Source organism: Rhinopithecus roxellana, chromosome 9 (genome assembly GCF_007565055.1).
Source record: "Rhinopithecus roxellana isolate Shanxi Qingling chromosome 9, ASM756505v1, whole genome shotgun sequence".
In the NCBI taxonomy this organism is placed as follows: Eukaryota; Metazoa; Chordata; class Mammalia; order Primates; family Cercopithecidae; genus Rhinopithecus; species Rhinopithecus roxellana.
This window is the reverse complement of record NC_044557.1, coordinates 99944818-99963908: the sequence shown is the minus strand read 5'-3', so window position 1 is coordinate 99963908 and position 19091 is coordinate 99944818.

The window sequence follows — 19091 nt, the reverse complement described above, 5'->3', positions numbered from 1 at the left end:
CCTACTGTGTGCCAGGCACTGTCCGGAACAACTAGCAGAATTGACAAAACTTCTTCCTTCAGGGAACACACAATAAACAAAATAGAGTGGGGAAGAGACAATAAACACAATTGTAGCAAAACTATTACAGTAAATTGGAAGCTAATGTAAACTATTTAAAGAAATATAAAGTATTAAAAAAAATGGGTGTGCTGGGTTGGAGGACTGTTAAATTTTCAAATAGGGGCTGGGAGCAGTGGCTCATGCCTGTAACTCTAGCCCTTCGGGAGGCCAACGTGGGTGGATCACCTGAGGTCAGGAGTTCGAGACCAGCCTGGCCAACATGGTGAAACTTTGTCTCTCCTAAAAATACAGCATCCATTCCCTGCCTGCCACATCATTTAAAAAAACTCTACCCTCTTAAAGGCAGAGGTTGCAGGGAGCTGAGATTGCACCACTGCACTCCAGCCTGGGTGGCAGAGTGAGACTCTGTATCAAAACAAAACAAAACAAAAAAAACAAAAGAGTCTACCCTCTGAGCTCTCAGGGAGGTGGATTTGAGAACTGTCTCCCATCCTTCTGCTTAGCTGGCCCTTTAAGTGCAGTTTTCTTTTCTGGGAAGCAGGCAAGAAGAACACCGTTTGAGTCTCCAAATTATTTTATGAATGTCCAATGTATTGGAGTGTTCCCTAATAGAAAACAGCCAGCAATAAAGAAAAAAGATGTATGTCTGCTAAGGAAATCCATCATAATGAAAGGGGAAGCTGGCGTTCAGAGCTCATCACCAAAGCCCGGGTGTTCTCTCTGGAAGCAGTGGGACCCATGCAGTCCTGTTGACAACAATAAAGTCTTGCTAAGTCTGCAATACTTTCTAGCAGCCAATCTGACTCTGAGAACCAAAATTATTCTGAAGACGTCCCCTGAAGCTTGTCTTCTGGTTATCCAATCAAACACTAAACTGTATACTGTATACTGTTATACTGTATACTGCAAGTGTAATGAAGGTCTCTAATCAGTTGTCCTTAAAATAGAGAGATTATCTTGGATTATTCTGAGTGGGCCCAATCTAATCAAATGAGCACTTAAAAGAGGAAGAGGAAGGAGGAAGAACCAGTTAGAGAGATTCAAAACATAAGAGAAACTCCACCCCCTGTTGCTGGAGAAAGTCCACAAGGAAAGTATGAGAAGGAAGGAAAGTTGACAAGGGAAGTGTGAGAAAGGCTCCAGGAGCAAAAGACCAGCCCTGGCTGGCAGCCAGCAAGGAAACTGTAACCTCAGTCCTGCAACTTCAAATAACTGAACCTAAATGAGCTTGGAAACAGACTAATCTCCAGGCCCTTCAGAAAGAAACACAGGCTTTCTGAGACCTTGATTTTGGCCTTGGGTAACGAGGCAGAGAAACCAGCTGTTCCAACCCAGACCTCTGACACATAGGACAATTAGATCGTCAATTTGTGTTACTTTAAATCACTAAGTTTGTGATAATTTGTTATGGCTGCAATAAGAAGTTAATACACCAACCTTTCAGACACATTTTAGGGAAAGTGGTTCCATGTGTGTATTTGTGTGTGTATGTTGTATGTGTTAAGTACAAAGGTCAAAGTGCCTTAACCAGTTGTTCTGTGATGGAGGATGTCTGTGTGAAGTGGACTTACAGTCTTTCTCTTCTTTCCCCTCAACCTGTATTTGGAGAAGTACTAGCAGGCAGCCAGACTATAGGGCAGTTGAAGCAGTGGAGAACAGACCTCTTCACTGGATTGATCAGGATTAGCCTTCTACTCTCTATTTTTTTTTTTTTTTTTTTTTGAGACAGAGTCTCACTCTGTTGCTCAGGCTAGAGTGCAGTGGCATGATCTTGGCTCACTGCAACCTCTGCCTCCTGGGTTCTAGTGATTCTCCTGCCTTAGCCTCTTGAGTAGCTGGGACTATAGGCATGTGCCACCACGCTTGGCTAATTTTTGTATTTTTAGTAGACATGGTGTTTCACAGTATTGGCCAGGCTAGCCTTGAACTCCTGACCTCAGGTGATCCACCCTCCTCAGCCTCCCAAAGTGCTGGGATTACAGGCATGAGCCACTGTCCCATGTTTTTTGTTTGTTTGTTTTTTGTTTTTAAAGAGGGTCTCACTCTGTCACCCAGGCTGAAGTACAATTGTGTGATCTCGGCTCACTGCAACTTCTGCCTCCTGGGCTAAAGTAATCCTCCCACCTTAGCCTCCCAAGTAGTTGAGACTACAGGCACACACTACCATGCCAGACTAAGTTTTTTATTTTTTGTAGAAACAGGGTCTCGCCGTGTTGTCCAGGCTGATCTCAAACTCCTGAGCTCTAATGAACTGATGGCCTTAGCCTCCCAAAGTGCTGGGATTACAGGTGTGAGCCACTGTACCCCCTCATTTCTAACTGTCTGCCTCATCTCCATCCTCACTCACAACTCTGACTCACCTCAAGGAAAGTTACACGAAGTCTTCTTTTTTTGTTGTTTGTTTGTTGTTCTGCCTTTTAAAAAATGCATAAAACACTCATAACATAAAATGTACTATTTTAACCATTCTTAAGTGTATAGTTCAGTGGCACTAAGTGCACTCACATTGTGAAACCATCACCACAATTCATCTCCCAAACTTATCATCAGCTCAAACTGAAACCGGTATCCGTTAGTTTATAGCTACCCCTGAAAAGAAATAGATTAATCCTTGCATGAAAAAGTGCTTGGTTTGCTTGAACATATCAAAGAGAGAATACTTTTATATGCATTATCTCAGTTGATCATCACAGACTTGGAAAGTTAAGTTTTATTTCCAGAATACCATATCCAATGGGTGATGGAGACTGTGTTTTAATGCAGGTCTGTCTGTGGGACTCCAAAGTCTATAATCTTTCTAATGAAGATGCTCAAGAAGTGATCATACTGCGTGTATCTTGTGCAGATGCCCAATAAATGATATTTTCTAAGCTACCTGCAACTGAGGAATTCTCTTTTCCTTAAGTTTTGCATTGTGGTTGACTTTTAGCATGACCAAATCAAATAAAAACTTGACAGAGGTAACAGTTTAACTTTCAGATACCAACTGCATAAAGAAGCTCTATCTCAAGACCTCATTTCAGTGCAGAAAATTTTTCCCTCCCAGAGCTGGTGTCGAGGCAATCCATAGAAAAGGAGATCAGGAGATGCTATCCCAGGAGAGAGGACTGATGAGACTTTTTAGCAAGACATCTATTTGTGTCATTGGAGTCTAAGGTACACCACTTAATGGCTGGCTGGATGATCATGAACAAGTTGCTTAACCTCTTTATGAATGGTTCTCACCTGCAAAATGGGGATAATAATAGTACCTACTTTGTACAGTGGTTGGGAATGTTTCAAAATCTCCATTTGAATGCTCAGATAGATACCTCAAATTAAACATGTGCAAACAGTTCAAATTAAACATGGTGATTCTGATTTCCTTCCCCAAACTATTCCTACCTTAACTTTCTCCATTTCAATAATTGGGAATTCCATCCTTGAAGCAGCTCAGTTCAAAAACACGCATACATAGAAGTAAAGTTTCTTTTCTTTTCTTTTCTCTTTTTTTTTTTTTTTTTTTTTTTGAGATGGAGTCTCGCTCTGTCGCCCAGGCTGGAGTGCAGTGGCACGATTTCGGCTCACTGCAAGCTCCTCCTCCCGGGTTCACGCCATTCTCCTGCCTCAGCCTCCCGAGTAGCTGAGACTACAGGCACCCGCCACTATGTCCAGCTAATTTTTTTTGTTTTGTTTTGTTTTAGTGGAGACGGGATTTCACCATGTTAGGTGGATAGTCTCGATCTCCTGACCTCGTGATCCGCCCATCTCGGCCTCCCAAAGTGCTGCGATTACAGGCATGAGCCACCGCGCCCGGCCATAAACATAAAGTATCTTTATTCTTCCCTCACATCCCATATGCATTCACAAAATTCTGACACCTCAACCTTGAGAAATATTCCCAGAATCCAGCCACTTCTCTCCTTTAACCATTGGAAACCTTATTTGAGTCACCACAATCTCTCACAGTGACTTTCTAATGGCCTCTTTGCTTCCAGCTTTGGCCTTCTATGGTCACTTTTCAAAGCAGTGGCCAGCAGGATGCTTTGAAAGCAAATGAGCTTATGACACTTCTTTGTGCACAACCCTCCAATGGCTCTCCACTCACTCAGAGTAAACGCAAACCCTCATGTTGGTCTACAACTTCTACACAATTTCTCCTCCCAGCCATCCTTCTAATCTCCCCCTCCTATACTCTCCTCAGGTCACAATGGTCTCCTTGCTGTCTCTTGAAAAACATCACGCATGTTGTTGGCAAGGGCCTGTCCTTGTGCTGTGCCTCTACCTGGAAGTTACTTTTCCCCCAGGTATCCACATACCTGCTTCTTCACCTCCTTCAAGGTTTTCCTCCAAAATCGTGTCTTAGGCAAGGCCTTCCCTAAATGCTTGATTTAAATTTCTAATCCCGAACCTCCACCAACCACATCCACAGACTCCTATTCTTCTTCCCCAGTGTTTTGTTTTGTTTTGTTTTTTCTTTTTTTTGGTAGTATAAAACCTTCACTGGGCCAGGCACAGTGGCTCACGTCTGTAATCCCAGCAATTTGGAAAGCCAAGGTAGGTGAATCACTTGAGGTTGGGAGTTCAAGACCAGCCTGGTCAACATGGTGAAACCCTGTCTCTACTAAAAATACAAAAATTAGCCAGGCGTGGTGCTGTGTAGTCCCAGCTACAGGGGAGGGCGAGGCAGCAGAATCACTTGAACCTAGGAAGGCAGAGGTTGCAGTGAGCCGAGATTGCATCACTGCACTCCAGCCTGGGCAACAGAAAGAAACCCTGTCTCAACAAAATAAAAATAAAAGTAAAACTGAAACCTCATCAAGCTGTAATATGATTGATACTTACTTACATTTATTTATTTATTTATTGAGATGGAGTCTTGCTCTGTTGCCCAGGCTAGAGTACAGTGGTGCAATCTTGGCTCACGGCAACCTCACCTCCCGAGTTCAAACAATTCTCCTGCCTCAGCCTCCCAAGTAGCTGGGATTACAGGTGCCCACCACCGGGCCCAGCTAATTTTTGTATTTTTAGTAGACATGGGTTTTCACCATCTTGACCAGGCTGGTCTCTAACTCCTGACCTCATGATCCACCATCCTTGGCCTCCCAAAGTACTGGGATTACAGGCATAAGCCACGGCACCAGGCCGATACTTACTTTTTAAATCATTTGTTTCTCTCTACTAAAATATAAGTTCCATGAATACATAAATTGTTCACTGTTGCATTTCTCTCAACTTTGGTGCTATTCACATTGTGGGCAAGAGGAGTCTTTGTTGCTGAAGACTCTTCTGTGTGTTGTAGGATGTTTAGCAGCAACCCTGTCTTCTACCCACCAGATGCCGATAGCACCTTCCCAGTTAAAGAATTCTAAATGACTCCGAATATTGCCACATGTCCTCCAGGAAGCAAACTCTGTCCCTGTTCAGTATCACTGGTCTAAAACAAAGCCTAACACAAAGCAAATGCTTGGTAAGTACGTGTTGAATAAACAAATGAAAAGTGAATGTATTACTATGTCTAAAGCATATAGAACAGTGCTTGACACATAGTAAGTACTCAAGAAATGTTAATTATGTTCATTAAGAGGAATGTGTTGTTTTTGTTATTGTTGCTGTGTTGCTGTCTACATCTGGAATAAACCATAGAGACAACTATTTTGTGGAGCCTCTGGATTTGATACAAATTTCACTTTTTAAAAATATATTTGAATTATTTTAAAAACTGCAATACAAAACTCATAATTAGAAATGTTAACACATTGGATGCCACCAATTCATTAACTTGTGTTGCCACATTAACTTATTTTTGTACAGACCTCAGAATATACCATCTTCTGCCATCTCTGTGCACACATTTTAAATGTGTTGCTGATTAGGAGGCTGTAGTTTGGCACTGGTATTTATTTTTATCCCTGTCTATGCCTGTTGGCTCATGTGAAACTGTTCAAGCAAGTATTCTATGGTAGAGTACATCAAACATACATTGATTTAATCTGCCCACATTCAACTATACAAGCTTGGCCAAAAAATAAAGAGAGAAAGGCATAATTTTCATTGAACATGAGCCCCTAATGCAAGCCAATTACTTCATCTGGTGCTCAACTAAGGCAACAGCAATCTGTTCTACCCTGGAGGAACAATTGTCTGTATTAGAATTAGTGTAAAGATGGGCTACTACACAAAACTAATGTATCATATTTTATGGGAGATTTAGAATACATTTTTGTGGGCAATTTTGACCATATATGTTTAGTCCTTTATTATGTATAATCTCAACATCCAAAAGTTATTTGAGAACAGCATTTGAAGCAACTCATTTGATAGCAAATACTGTGAGGCTATTTACGGTCATCGTTTTCCCTAAAACAATGAGATGCCACAAAATGCTGCCCCAGACCTCACTGATGGTGTTAACTAGAAGAAAACACATACACCTTATTACCTTTATAAAATACGACAGTTCCGAGTTTCAAAACACATCCGACTACACAGTTTTAGAAGATGAATTACAGATTGGTAACTGGTTTTCAAATCCCTTGCTAGTGTTTGACCCTGACGCTTGAGTAAGAAGTTACTTAATAATGTTGCCAAACCACTATTCAGCACCCACTCAAAAAATGCTCCCTACCTGTATCCCTCATGTCAAAAGACTGACAGTGAATGGAAAATACATGTAGCATGTAATAATATATGCAGGTAGTTATAATGCTGAATATAAATTTGGGGTACTTATCTCACTTCATGTTTATAATATCAAATAAAATTTGTTGTGATATAATCCATATAAATCAATAAGCATGAAGAATGAATGTACTAAATACTGGGTTACTTTTTTTTTTTTTTTGAGACAGAGTCCCAGAGTCCCACTCTTTCACCCAGGCTGGAATGCAGTGGCATGATCTTTGCTCACTACAACCTCCGCCTCCCAGGTCCAAGTGATTCTCCTGCCTGCGCCTCCTGAGTAGCTGGGACTACAGGCACACCACCACACCTGACTAATTTTTTTTTTCTTTTTTTTCTTTTTTTTTTTTTTTTAGTAGAGACAGGGTTTTACCATGTTGGTCAGGGTGGTGTTGAACTCCTGGCCCCAAGTGATCAGCTAGCCTCAGGCTCCCAAAGTGCTGAGATTACAGACATGAGCCACAGCACTCAGTCCTAAGTGTTACTTTTATTATGATGATGATGATCATCATCATCATTGTCATGCCTGGTGGTTAATATTTGAAACCAAATTTCTTACTGTTCTTCCATCACACTTCAGTGGTAGTTTATTTAAAAATAATCCTGGGATTACAAGGCAAAGTGTTGAAAGTTGTCACATGACCAGGCATGGTGTCTCATGCTGGTAATTCCAGCAGTTTAGGAGACCAAAGCAGAACAAAATATCCCACGCTTATGAAGCAGAAAACTTAATATTGTTAAGATGACAATACTATATAAATTAGTTTACACATTCAGCACAATCTCTATCAGAATTCCAGCTAACTTTTTAATAGAAATTGATGCTCATTCTAAAATTCATATGAATTTGCAAGGGACTTAGAATAGCCAAAATAATTTTGAAAAAGAAAACAAAGTAGAAGAGCTCACACTTCCCAATTTCAAAACTTACTATAGGGCAACAGTAATCAAGACAGTCTGTGATACTACATTAAGGATAGCCATATAGATCAATGAATAGAATTAAGAGTCCAGAAAGGCCAGGCGTGGTGGCTAATGTCTGTAATCCGAGCACCTTTGAGAGGCCGAGGCAGGCGGATCACGAGGTCAGGAGATCCAAGACCATCCTGGCTAACATGGTGAAAACCCATCTCTACTAAAGCTACAAAAAATTAGCCAGGTATGGTGGTGGGTGCCTGTAGTCTCAGCTACTCAGGAGGCTGAGGCAGGAGAATGGTGTGAACCCAGGAGGTGGAGCGTGCAGTGAACTGAAATCGCACCACTGTACTGCAGCCTGAAAAAAAAAAGAGTTCAGAAATAAAACCATGTGTTTATGGGCAACTAATTTTTGACAAGGCTGTCAAGACCATTTAAAGGGGAATGATCTTCAATGAATGATACTGGGACAAGCAGATAGCCACATGCAAGAGTGAAACTGGACCTTACCTCACATCATATACAAAAATTAACTTGAAATACATCAAAGACCTAAAGGTAAGAATTAAAACTACAAAACTCTTAGTAGAAAGCATAGGATTAAATCTATATGACCTCAGATTTGGCAAAATATTCTTAGATATAAAACTAAAATCATAAGCAATAAAACAAAAAGATATGAATTAGATTTCATAAAAATAAAAACAACATTTGTGTTTCATAGGATACCATCAAGAAAGTAAAAATACAACCCACAGAATGGGAGAAAATATTTGCAAATCATATATCTAATAAAGGACTTGTATGCAGAATATACAAAACAAACCTCTTAACAACTAAATAATAAAAAGACGAATAACCTAATTTTTAAAATGGGCAAAGGACCTAAACAGATATTTCTTCAATGAAGATAAACAAATGGACAGTAAGTGCAATAAAAGATGCTCAATGTCATTAGTCATCAGGAAAAAGCAAATCAAAACCACAGTAAGGCCGGGCATGATGGCTCACACCTGTAATCCTAGCACTTTGGGAAGTCGAGGTGGGTGGATTGCCTGAGTTCAGGAGTTCGAGACCAGTATGGGCAACATGGCAAAACCTTGTCTCTACTAAAAATACAAAAAATTAGCCAGGCATCTTGGCATGCATCTGTAGACCCAGCTACTCAAGAGGCTGAGGCACGAGAATCACTTGAACCCAGGAGGCGGAGGTTGCAGTGGGCAAAGATCAGGCCACTGTACTCCAGCCTTGGGGGACAAAACAAGACTCCGTCTCAAAACAAAACAAACAAACAAACACAGCAAGGCAGCACTTCACACTGCTAGCATGGCTGGGAACAAAAAGTCAAATAATAAAATGTGCTGGCAAAGAAGGTAGAGAAATCAGAAACATCATGTATTAGTGATGGGAATGTAAAATAGTACAGACACTTTGCACCACAGTCTGGAAGTTTCTCAAATGATTAAACATAGAGTTTTCATATTAGGCCAGGTGTGCTGGCTCACACCTGTAATCCCAGTACTTTGAGAGGTCAAGATGGGTGGATCGCTTGAGGTCAGGAGTTCGAGACCAGCCTGGCCAACATGGTGAAATCCCGTCTCTACTAAAAATACAAAAATTAGCTGGGCATGGTGGCAGACACCTGTAATCCCAGCTACTTGGGAGTTTGAGTCACTAGAATGGCTTGAACCCGGGAGGCAGAGGTTGTAGTGAGCCAAGATCATGCCACTGTTGAGAGAGTGGCATGGTTGAGAGAGCGAGCCCCTGTCTCAGAAAAAAAAAAAACCGGAGTAACCATATGATCCAGCAATTTCACTCTAGGTATATAGTCAAGAGAAATGAAAATATGTGTCCACACAAAAAAAGTATACACACTAGCCACATTATTCGCAAGAGTCAAGAGATAGAAAAAAATTTAAAAGTCTTTGAACCTGTCGATGAATAATCTGAAGAATGAATAAAAATTGTAGTATATCCATGTAATAAAATATTATTTGGCCATAAAAGAGAATACGGTACTGATACATACTACAATATAAATAAATCTTGAAAACATGATGCTAACTGAAAGATGCCAGTCACAAAATTCCACATATTACATCATTCCATTTATATAGATGTTTGCAATAAGCAAAACTATAGAGATAGAAACTAGGTTAGTGGTGGCTTAGGGCTGGGAGAATATGAGGGTCTGGGGATGGCGAAAGCTAGAGAATTTATGAAGTTTCTTTTTCAGGTAATGAAAATATCCTAAAGTTGACTGTAGTGATAAATGCCATAGAAGTAAATATACTAAAAATCGTTGAACTGCACACACTAAATGAGTAAATTGTATTGTATGTGAATAACATATCCATAGAGGTGTTTAAAAAAACCAACGTAGTTCAGCGTGTTAACAAATATAAAAAGTATAACCAAATGATTATCTCAATACCTGAAATAAAAAGGAATGACTCTCAAAAGCATTGGGAGATTCATTTATATGATTCCATGTATGATTCCATTTATATGACACTCTGGTAAAAGAAAGCTATAGGTACAGAAATAAGATCAATGATTGTCAGGGACTGAGAATAGGGACAATGCTGATTATAAAGGATCAGAGAATCTTTGTGGGGTGGGTGGAAATAATCTGTAACTTGATTGTGGTGTTAGTTACATGAACGTATATTTTTTTTTGAAAGTCTTCAAACTCTACACCTAAAACAGGGGTGAATTTTACTATATATAAATTATACCTCAATAAACTTGAATTTTAAAAAAAAGGAAAGAAATAACTCTTCAGAGCAAAAAATCCAGGCAGAGTCCAAAATGCAAAAATTAGTATAGAGAATAGTCTGATAGCATCTAAAGAGCATCTTCAGACAATAAAGTCTAGACAGAGTGGTGAGTCTCGCATCAGTTTGGGTACAGGCCCTACACAGAAGCACGAGTTCATCAAAGGCCACTTCACGGGCCTCTGTGTGCCTCACAGGCCTGCCTTCCATTCTCCCATCTTGTTGGCTGTAGAAGAACACAAAATAAATCTGGTCTCTGGTAGTTTTCATTGTTATGGAGAAATATTTATCTTCCTCCTCCAGGGTGCCTGCAAGAAATGCATGTACATGTAAAATGAGTGGTTTTTCACAGAATAAACAGAGCACCTTGATGTCATCAAATAGCCTTTTTTCTTTGGAAATAATGTACTATTTCCCACATGGAAAGAGACATTTTAGTATAACAACAGAAGCACGAAAAGGAATTGAAATAAATTTCTTTTCTGAAAGTAAAATAATACACAAACCTAAAGAATGTTGCTTCTGCTTCTTTTTACCTCCAGGTCCCAAGATTTGAAGAAAACCATGTCTCTTGTAGATCCCCTTGTCATCATTTTAATCTCATTCCACTGTGCAATTGTTATGGACTGAATTGTGTCCCCTCCTCCAAACTCATATATTGAAGTCCCAACACCCAGTACCTCAGAATGTAACTCAATTTGGAGATAGAGTTTTTAAAGGGTGTATTAGTCTAGTGTGCATTGCTATAAAGGAATACCTGAGGCTAGGTGATTTACAAAAAAAAGAGGTTTATTTGGCTCACAGTTCTGCAGCTATACAAGCATGGCAGCAGGGTCTGTGTGGCTTCTGGTGAGGCCTTGGGAAGCATTTACTCATTGGCAGAAGGCAAAGCAGGGAGTGGGCACATCATATGGCAAGAGAGAAAGCAAGAGAAAGGGGAGGGAGACATCAAACGCCTAAATAACCATCTCTCACATGAACTAATAAAGCTAGAACTCACTAATCACTGCAGGGTGAGCATCAAGCCATTCATAAGGGATCCATCCCCATGACCAGGCCCTGTCTCCAACACTGGGGGGTCACATTTCAACATGAGATTTGGAAAGGACAGACATCCAAATTATATCAAAGAAGTAATTAAGGTTAAATGCAGTCACTAGGGTAGTCCCTAGTCCAATATGACTAGGATCCTAAGAAGAAGAAGAGATTAGGACACAGACATACACAGAGGGAAGACATGTCAAGAGAAGATGGCCAAGGGAGAGACCCTCAGAAAAAAGCCAACTCTGCAGACACCTTGACCTTGGTCTAGAATCATGAGGAAACAACTTTCTGTTGTTTAAGGCACCCTGTCTATGGCACTTCATTATGGAAGCCCTAGCAGACTAATACAGTGACTTTCCCTGGAGTGTGTGCGTAAGAAATACAAGCAGAACTCTGGATTAGGAATCCATAATTTCTGGTTTGCTGGGGCCAGGCCAAGGCAAGAAACTCCAAATGTGCTTGTCCCAAAATGAGCCAGATACAACTCAGCCAAGCAGGACACCCATCTCAGGCTTCAAATCTATTTCAACAGTGCAAGTGCAGTTGCAGTGTGAGCCTTTCTGTGTGCCTTCTGGGTGGCATTTGTGCCTTGTAGGTGCCCATATTTGAAAATGAACAAAAACAGGTATTTCATTAGATATGTTTTTCAGCCTGAACAATTTCTATTCCTGAATCCAAAGCAGGCTTTACTTATTTATTGCTACTCCAAGTGCTATAAGAAGCTAGCCTGCACAACAGAGTAATTTTAAGAAAGTATATATAATATAAAACAACAATAATTTAAGAATCCAAGAAAGAAAGAGGAAGAGAAGGACAAGTGAGAATATTTATGTGCAAGGCACACAGATTGAGCATGTTCTGTGTACCAGCCATTGTGAATGCTACGAGACAGGCAAGAATCTGTCCTATCAAGGAGCACCCAGCATGGAGCTCCTACATTCCCCGGGATGTCTCCTATACAGCATAGTAGTTCACAGCAGGACTTTAAAACCACAATGGCCTGGGTTTGCATTCTAGCTTTATCATTTATTATTCCTCTTTGTTTGTCAGTTTTTAATCTCTCTGGAGTCTGTTTCCTTATCTGGAAGATAGTAGTTTTATAATTGTTTGGAATGTATTTATTAATTATCATCATTCATGTTCAGAACAAACTGTTATCACTTGTGTAAGTTTTGGGCATGCCAAAGCACTTTCACATACATTATTTTTAGTCCTAAAATGTCTCTGTTAAGTCAAGGGAGAGAATTATTGCATCTGTTTCATTCGTAAGGAAACTGAGTTTAAAGAAGTTAAATAACTTGACCGTGGTCACATGAGGAGAGTCTTAGACTCAATTCTGTCTCCTCTAACTCACAATTCCGAGCTCTTTCCCATCAGCACACTGCCTTCTCCCTCACTAAACATGATCTGGAGGACTTCTGATCGCTTTGGGCAAAGATTTATTTCAAAAATCATCTTCCCTCCTGCAAGTTAACATTAACAACCCATAAACCAGGCCGACTCCAACTATGCCAGACGCATGCAAGTCTGCTAAATGCCTTTTGCTAAGATGACTGATATAAGCAATGATGATCTTCACAAGAAATGCAAGCACATCCCCTGGGGCTCCCTGCCTGGAATCCAGGTCACTTTAAGAACTCATTTAATACAACTATGCTTTGAAAGGTAACTACTATTGGCATGCACAGAAGCATACTGTCAGAAGGCAGACCACTCCTTAAGCATTGGCTGCTGAAGGCAAGGGCCATTAACTGGCCTCCCAGTTTTTCATCACAGAATTCTCCCAGCATGGGATCTGAGTCATCTTAGGGTTGAAGGCCATTTGCCTGGGGTGTGCTTTCTGATGCAGAAATGTCTGGGCCTGGGCTTTGGGCTGTAAACAAGTGTTGCTCAGACTTTTTAAAAGGTAATCCTCAGTAGAAGAAAATAAAAAGATAATTACATCATGATCCAGTTACAGGTGTATTTGAAAACAGTGGGTAGAGAAATCAGTTTAGTGGGAACAACCAGCAGTCTTAAGAATCGACTGGAATGGGGACCGGGTGCGGTGGCTCACACCTGTAATCCTGGCACTTTGGGAGGCTGAGGTGGGTGGATCATTTGAGGTCAGGAATTTGAGAATGGTCTGAAACCCAGTCTCTGCTAAAACTACAAAAAAATTAGCTGGGCATGGTGGTCCATGCTTATAATATCAGCTACTCGGGAGGCTGAGGCACAAGAATCTCTTGAACCTGGGAGGCAGAGATTGCAGTGAGCTGAGATTGTGCCACTGCACTCCAACCTGGGCTATAGAGCGAGACACAGTCACAAAAAAAAAAAAAAAAAAAAAAAAAAAAAAAAAAAAGAAGAAGAGAAAGTAGAATGGAATGGCATGGAATGGAATAGAATATAGAATAGAATAGAAAATACAGTACATTAGATGTAGTAAGGATTAAGTATCTATCTATCAATCACCTATCACCCTATTTATGAACTGGACACCAGGTTCAATGTATTTCTCAATATGATAATAGTCAAAAAAAAAACTTTGAAAGACCACTATTTAAAGGAAAGCCAATGGAAGAGATTTGGAGTTGTTGAGGATTTGAAGAAAAAGCCAAATAAGGTTTGGGAAGATGAGGGCATTCTGTGGCCTCCAGCCACCAACTGGGTTCTTTTAATGGCTCTTCAGCCACCCCCAAGGCCGCCCTCTTCCTTGCTTGGCACACACTGCCATGTGACTTCTCCAGCCTGCTGACTGAAGCCTTCTTCCCTGCTGTCTTCTCCAGTCTCATGGCTCCTCGCTCCTATCCCATCTCATCCCAGGCTTCAGCAACACCAAACTGTTTGCAATCTGAAGAACACTCCAAGCTCTCTCATCTTTACAGGCTTCTGTTGATGTGCTTTCTCTACCTAGAATTCCTGTTCTCATTGTGTCTTTGCCTTGGTGACTCCCAGTCACACCTCCAATTATTCAGTTAAATTGCCACATTCTCCAGGAAGCTTTCATGTGTCACTCAGTGTTCATCCATTCATTTACTCGTCCATTCATTCAGCATTTAACAAATATTCACAAAACAGAGACCTAGGTACTTGAGATATCATGGTCAACAGGATAGAAGCTTCTGCCTTCCTGTTCATCTAATGGGCAGACAGATGATAAATAAACAACCAATTATATAATGTAATACCACTGAAAAAAAATAAAACACAGTAAGGGAAAGATCCGGTAGCAGGAAAAGGCTTCACTCACGTGGGAATTTTGAGCAGAAAACTGAATTAAGGCTGGGTGTGGTGGCTCACACCTGTATTCCCAGTACTTTGGGAGGCTGATGCTGGCAGATCACTTGAGGTCAGGAGTTCAAGATCAGCCTGGCCAACATGATGAAATCCTGTCTCTACTAAAAATACAAATATTAAGCAGGTGTGGTGGCATGCGACTGTAATCCCAGCTACTCACAGGGCTAAGGCAGGAGAACCACTGGAACCTGGGAGGCAGAGGCGGCAGTGAACCAACATCACACCTCTGCACTCCAGCCTGGGTGACAGAGCAAGGCTCCATCTCGAGAAAAATCAAAACCAAAACACACAACAACAACAACAACAACAACAACAACGAAAACCTATATTAAGCTTCAGAGCAAGCCATGACTATGATTATGTTTGGGGAAGTGTTTCAGACTTAGGGAACGCAGGTACAAAGGCCTGGAAGCAGGAACAGAGTTGACATTCCCAAGTTCCATTTGTTATTCCTCTTACAGTTTCCTCAGCACCCTCTGTATACCTTTATTACACTACATTATATTTTTTTCTTTGTTTCTTTTTCTACTTAAGTATGAGCTTTTTGGTAGCATCTAGTAACTAACCAGATGTAGTTCTCTCTACATAATCTAAGTGTATGAAGAAAGAAATAAATCAATGATTAAGAAAGCGATTGTCCAAACTAATAAATGAATGAAGCAATTGCCTTCCTTTTTTGGAAGAAAGACACAAAGAGAGACCTGGCTGTCTGTGGACAAGTTCAAGCAACAGGAAGACTTTGAGCAACAAACACTTTAGAGGGACACTCTGGAAAGAAAAAAAAGAAACACACTTTCCCTAAAACTAACCCAGTTGATATAAGTAAAACCAAAAGAAGAGATGAGCAGATTGGTTAATTCTATGAAAAATATATGCCCCTGTAGGCTGATCCATCCAAACTCATTAGTTTGAAAAGTAAGTTTCCTTTCAAAATATAGTTGTATTAAATCAGTGTTTAGAAATTCTCTTGGCTCCACAAATACTCAGTCTTGTGGAGAGATATCATGCCCATAAACATGTTTTCAACTGTCTAGGAAATGAGTCCTAGCATATTAGCATTAGAAGGAGAAAATAAACTGCTCCAAAATTATCATCTTATGATATATAGAGAGAGGCAGAGGAGTTGCTTGCCCAGGATGTGCCCAGGCCTGCTTCCTCTCATGTCAAGGTCTTTGCATCCCATATTATTGCCTTTAGTTTGCTCATTGAACAGGATTTCTTGTCTTCAATTTTGTGAGAGAACATTTTTTCCAGTATAGGATTGGGATTTATGAAGACAGATGAAAAGTGTTGGATTCTATTGGCCTTCTCCCAGATTCCAAGATGTCAGAGGAAATATTCTAACACAATCACATCAAATTAAGCATCAGATGAACAGAGCTCCCAGGAATCTTAACTCCAAAGACCCTTTTCTATCTTGCTCTGTTTATCTTTGAATTTCTGCACTTCAAATAAGTCTTACTGGGAACTGATCTCAGAAATATCCATTTTTCTCAGCACAGTTATATTGGGAGATGGGAGTTCCCACCTAGATAAAGACAAAGTCTTAAAATGTGCTCAGGGATGGTAATATGGCTTAAAAAGCTCTGTGCCTTTTATAATTCTTAACTAATATTGAAAAGATAGAATATTGTATGTTTTTATTCATTTAATATTGTATACTTTTTAAAATTTTCTATTTTAGGATAATTTTAGCTTTTTGTTCCAAAGGTAATACAGAGAGTTCCCATATACCCTTTGTCCAGTTTCCCCCATTGTTAACATCTTACATTACCGTGGTATATTGGTCACAGCTAAGCAACCAAGGTTGCTAATTATTATTTATTAAACTCCATACTTTATTTGGATTTCACTAATTTTCCTCCAGTGTCCTTTTTTGTTGTTGTTGTTGTTCTAGGATCCCATGCAGACAACTACATTGCATTTAGTCATCAGGTCTCCTTAGCCTCCTCTAGGCTGTGACAATTTCTCAAAGCTTTGTTTTTGATGACCTTGATAATTTTGAGGACTACTGGTCAGAGATTTCATATACTGTCCTTCAATTTGGGTTTGTCTTATATCTTTCTCACAGCTGAACTGGAGTTATTCATTGTTTTGGGAGAAGACCACAGAGTTGAAGTGCTCTTCTCATCACATCTTATGAAGGGTACAACATGGCCAGGTGTGGTGGCTCATGCCTGTAAAACCAGTGCTTTGGGAGGCCAAGGTGGGTGGATCTCCTGAGGTCAGGAGTTCGAGACCAGGCTGGCTGGCCAACATGGCGAAATCCCATCTCTACTAACAATAAAAAAAATCAGCTGGGTGTGGTGGCATGTGCCTGTAATCCCAGCTACTCAGGAGGCTGAGGCAGACGAATCACTTGAACTCAGGAGGTGAAGGCTGAAGTGAGTCGAGAGTGCGTTACTGCATTCCAGTCTGAGTGACAGAGTAAGACTCCGTCTCAAAAAAAAAAAAGTGGGTACAACATGACTTGTCACTCATGATGTTAACCTTGATCACCTGGTTGAGACAGTGCTTGCCAGGTTTCTCCAGTGGTAAGGTAGCTCTTTTTCCCTCCCTATGCTCAATTCTTTGGAAGTGAGTCACTAAATAACTAAATATAGCCTGCACTCAAGCAATGGGGTATGTGTATGCATGCATGTATATATTTGTGTATATATGTGTGTGTATGTGTATATATATACATGCACAAATATATATATACACATACACACACACACAATCCCTGAGTATGAACCGTGCTTAGTGATTCACTTCCAAAGAATTGAGTGTGATTATATATGAATCACTGACCTGAAACTGAACTTAAGAGAACTGGACTAAATCAGAATGACACATTTCTTAACTACGTCACTTCGTTTGCCAATACTCATCACATTATACATTTCAGGCGTACAAACGACATGCAGATTGCAAAATGTAACACATTTTTCTTCCCCTTTTTTTTTTTTTTCATGCTGCCATGTCTTTCTGGAACATACTTTCTCCTTTTGCCTTGCCTAATCTCCACTCATCCATCAATCCATCAATATTGTTTTTCTTTTTTTAATAAAGATGGCATCTTGCTATGCTGCCCAGGCTGGTTTTGAACTCCTGGGCTTAAGCATTCCTCCCACCTTGGCTTCCCAAAGTGCTGGAATTACAGACATGAGCTGCTGTGCCCAGCCAATACTCATTTCTGACTTTACTTCTCTGGAGACTCTTGTTACTCATTTAGGCAGGGTAGAGTATTCCTAACCTTGGCTCAACAGCACTAGTTCATACCATTTGCATGCTGTTTCATATGTGTTTATTGTCTACCACGACTTTCTGGCTTGTGAGCTTCTTTTTTTGGCTTGTTTTTTGTTTTGTTTTTTGTTTTTGTGAGACAGAGTCTCACTCTGCCACCCAGGCTGGAGTGCAATCGCATGATCTCTGCTCACTGCAACCTCCATCTCTTGTGTTCAAGTGATTCTTTTGCCTTAGCCTCCTGAGTAGCTGGGATTACAGGCGTGTACTACCATGCCCAGCTAATTTTCATGTCTTTAGTAGAGATGGGGTTTCTCCATGTTGGCCACAGTGGTTTCCAACTCCTAACCTCAAGTGATCTTCCCGCCTTGGCCTCCCAAAGTGCTAGGATTACAGGTGTGAGTCACCGCACCTGGCCAACTTCTTTGAGAAGATGACTATATATTATATATTTTTATCCCTAGGATCTAGAACACAGAAGAAAATTAATAAATGCTCATTGAATAGACAATTGAATGAATTTGAACCTCATGACACTCCAACAGGTCTTATCTTCATTTTAAAAATGGAGAGACTGAAGTTTGAAGGTATTTGGTAACTTTCCTAAAGTAACACTGCTAATAACAACAAGGGAGCCAGGACTCAGTCCTGGATTTCCTGACTATGTCCCTCCTGTCAATTTAGGTGTTGATATTCTAGGAATCTGAAACCACAAGAGTCTGTCTGCTAACTATTGATGTGTGAAAATCCCTCAGTGATTACATCTTCTTAGGTATCACGCTGTGTTACTTCTTTCCCTCGGGTCAGCTGCTACCATTTGTGTGTCAACACTCTGTGTTCTGATTTAATAATGTATTTGGTATTGAAACTTAATTATGAATCAAAATTGGCCAGGTATGTTGGCTCATGCCTGTCATCCTAGCACTTTGGGAGGCCAAGGTGGGCGGACCACTTGAGGCCAGGAGTTCAAGACCAACCTGGCCAATATGGTGAAACCCCATCTCTACTAAAAATACAAAAAGTAACTGGGCGTGGTGGTGTGCACCTGCAATCCCAGCTACTCAGGAGGCTGAGGCACGAGAATCATTTGAACCCAAGATGTAGAGGTTGCAGTGAGCCGAGATT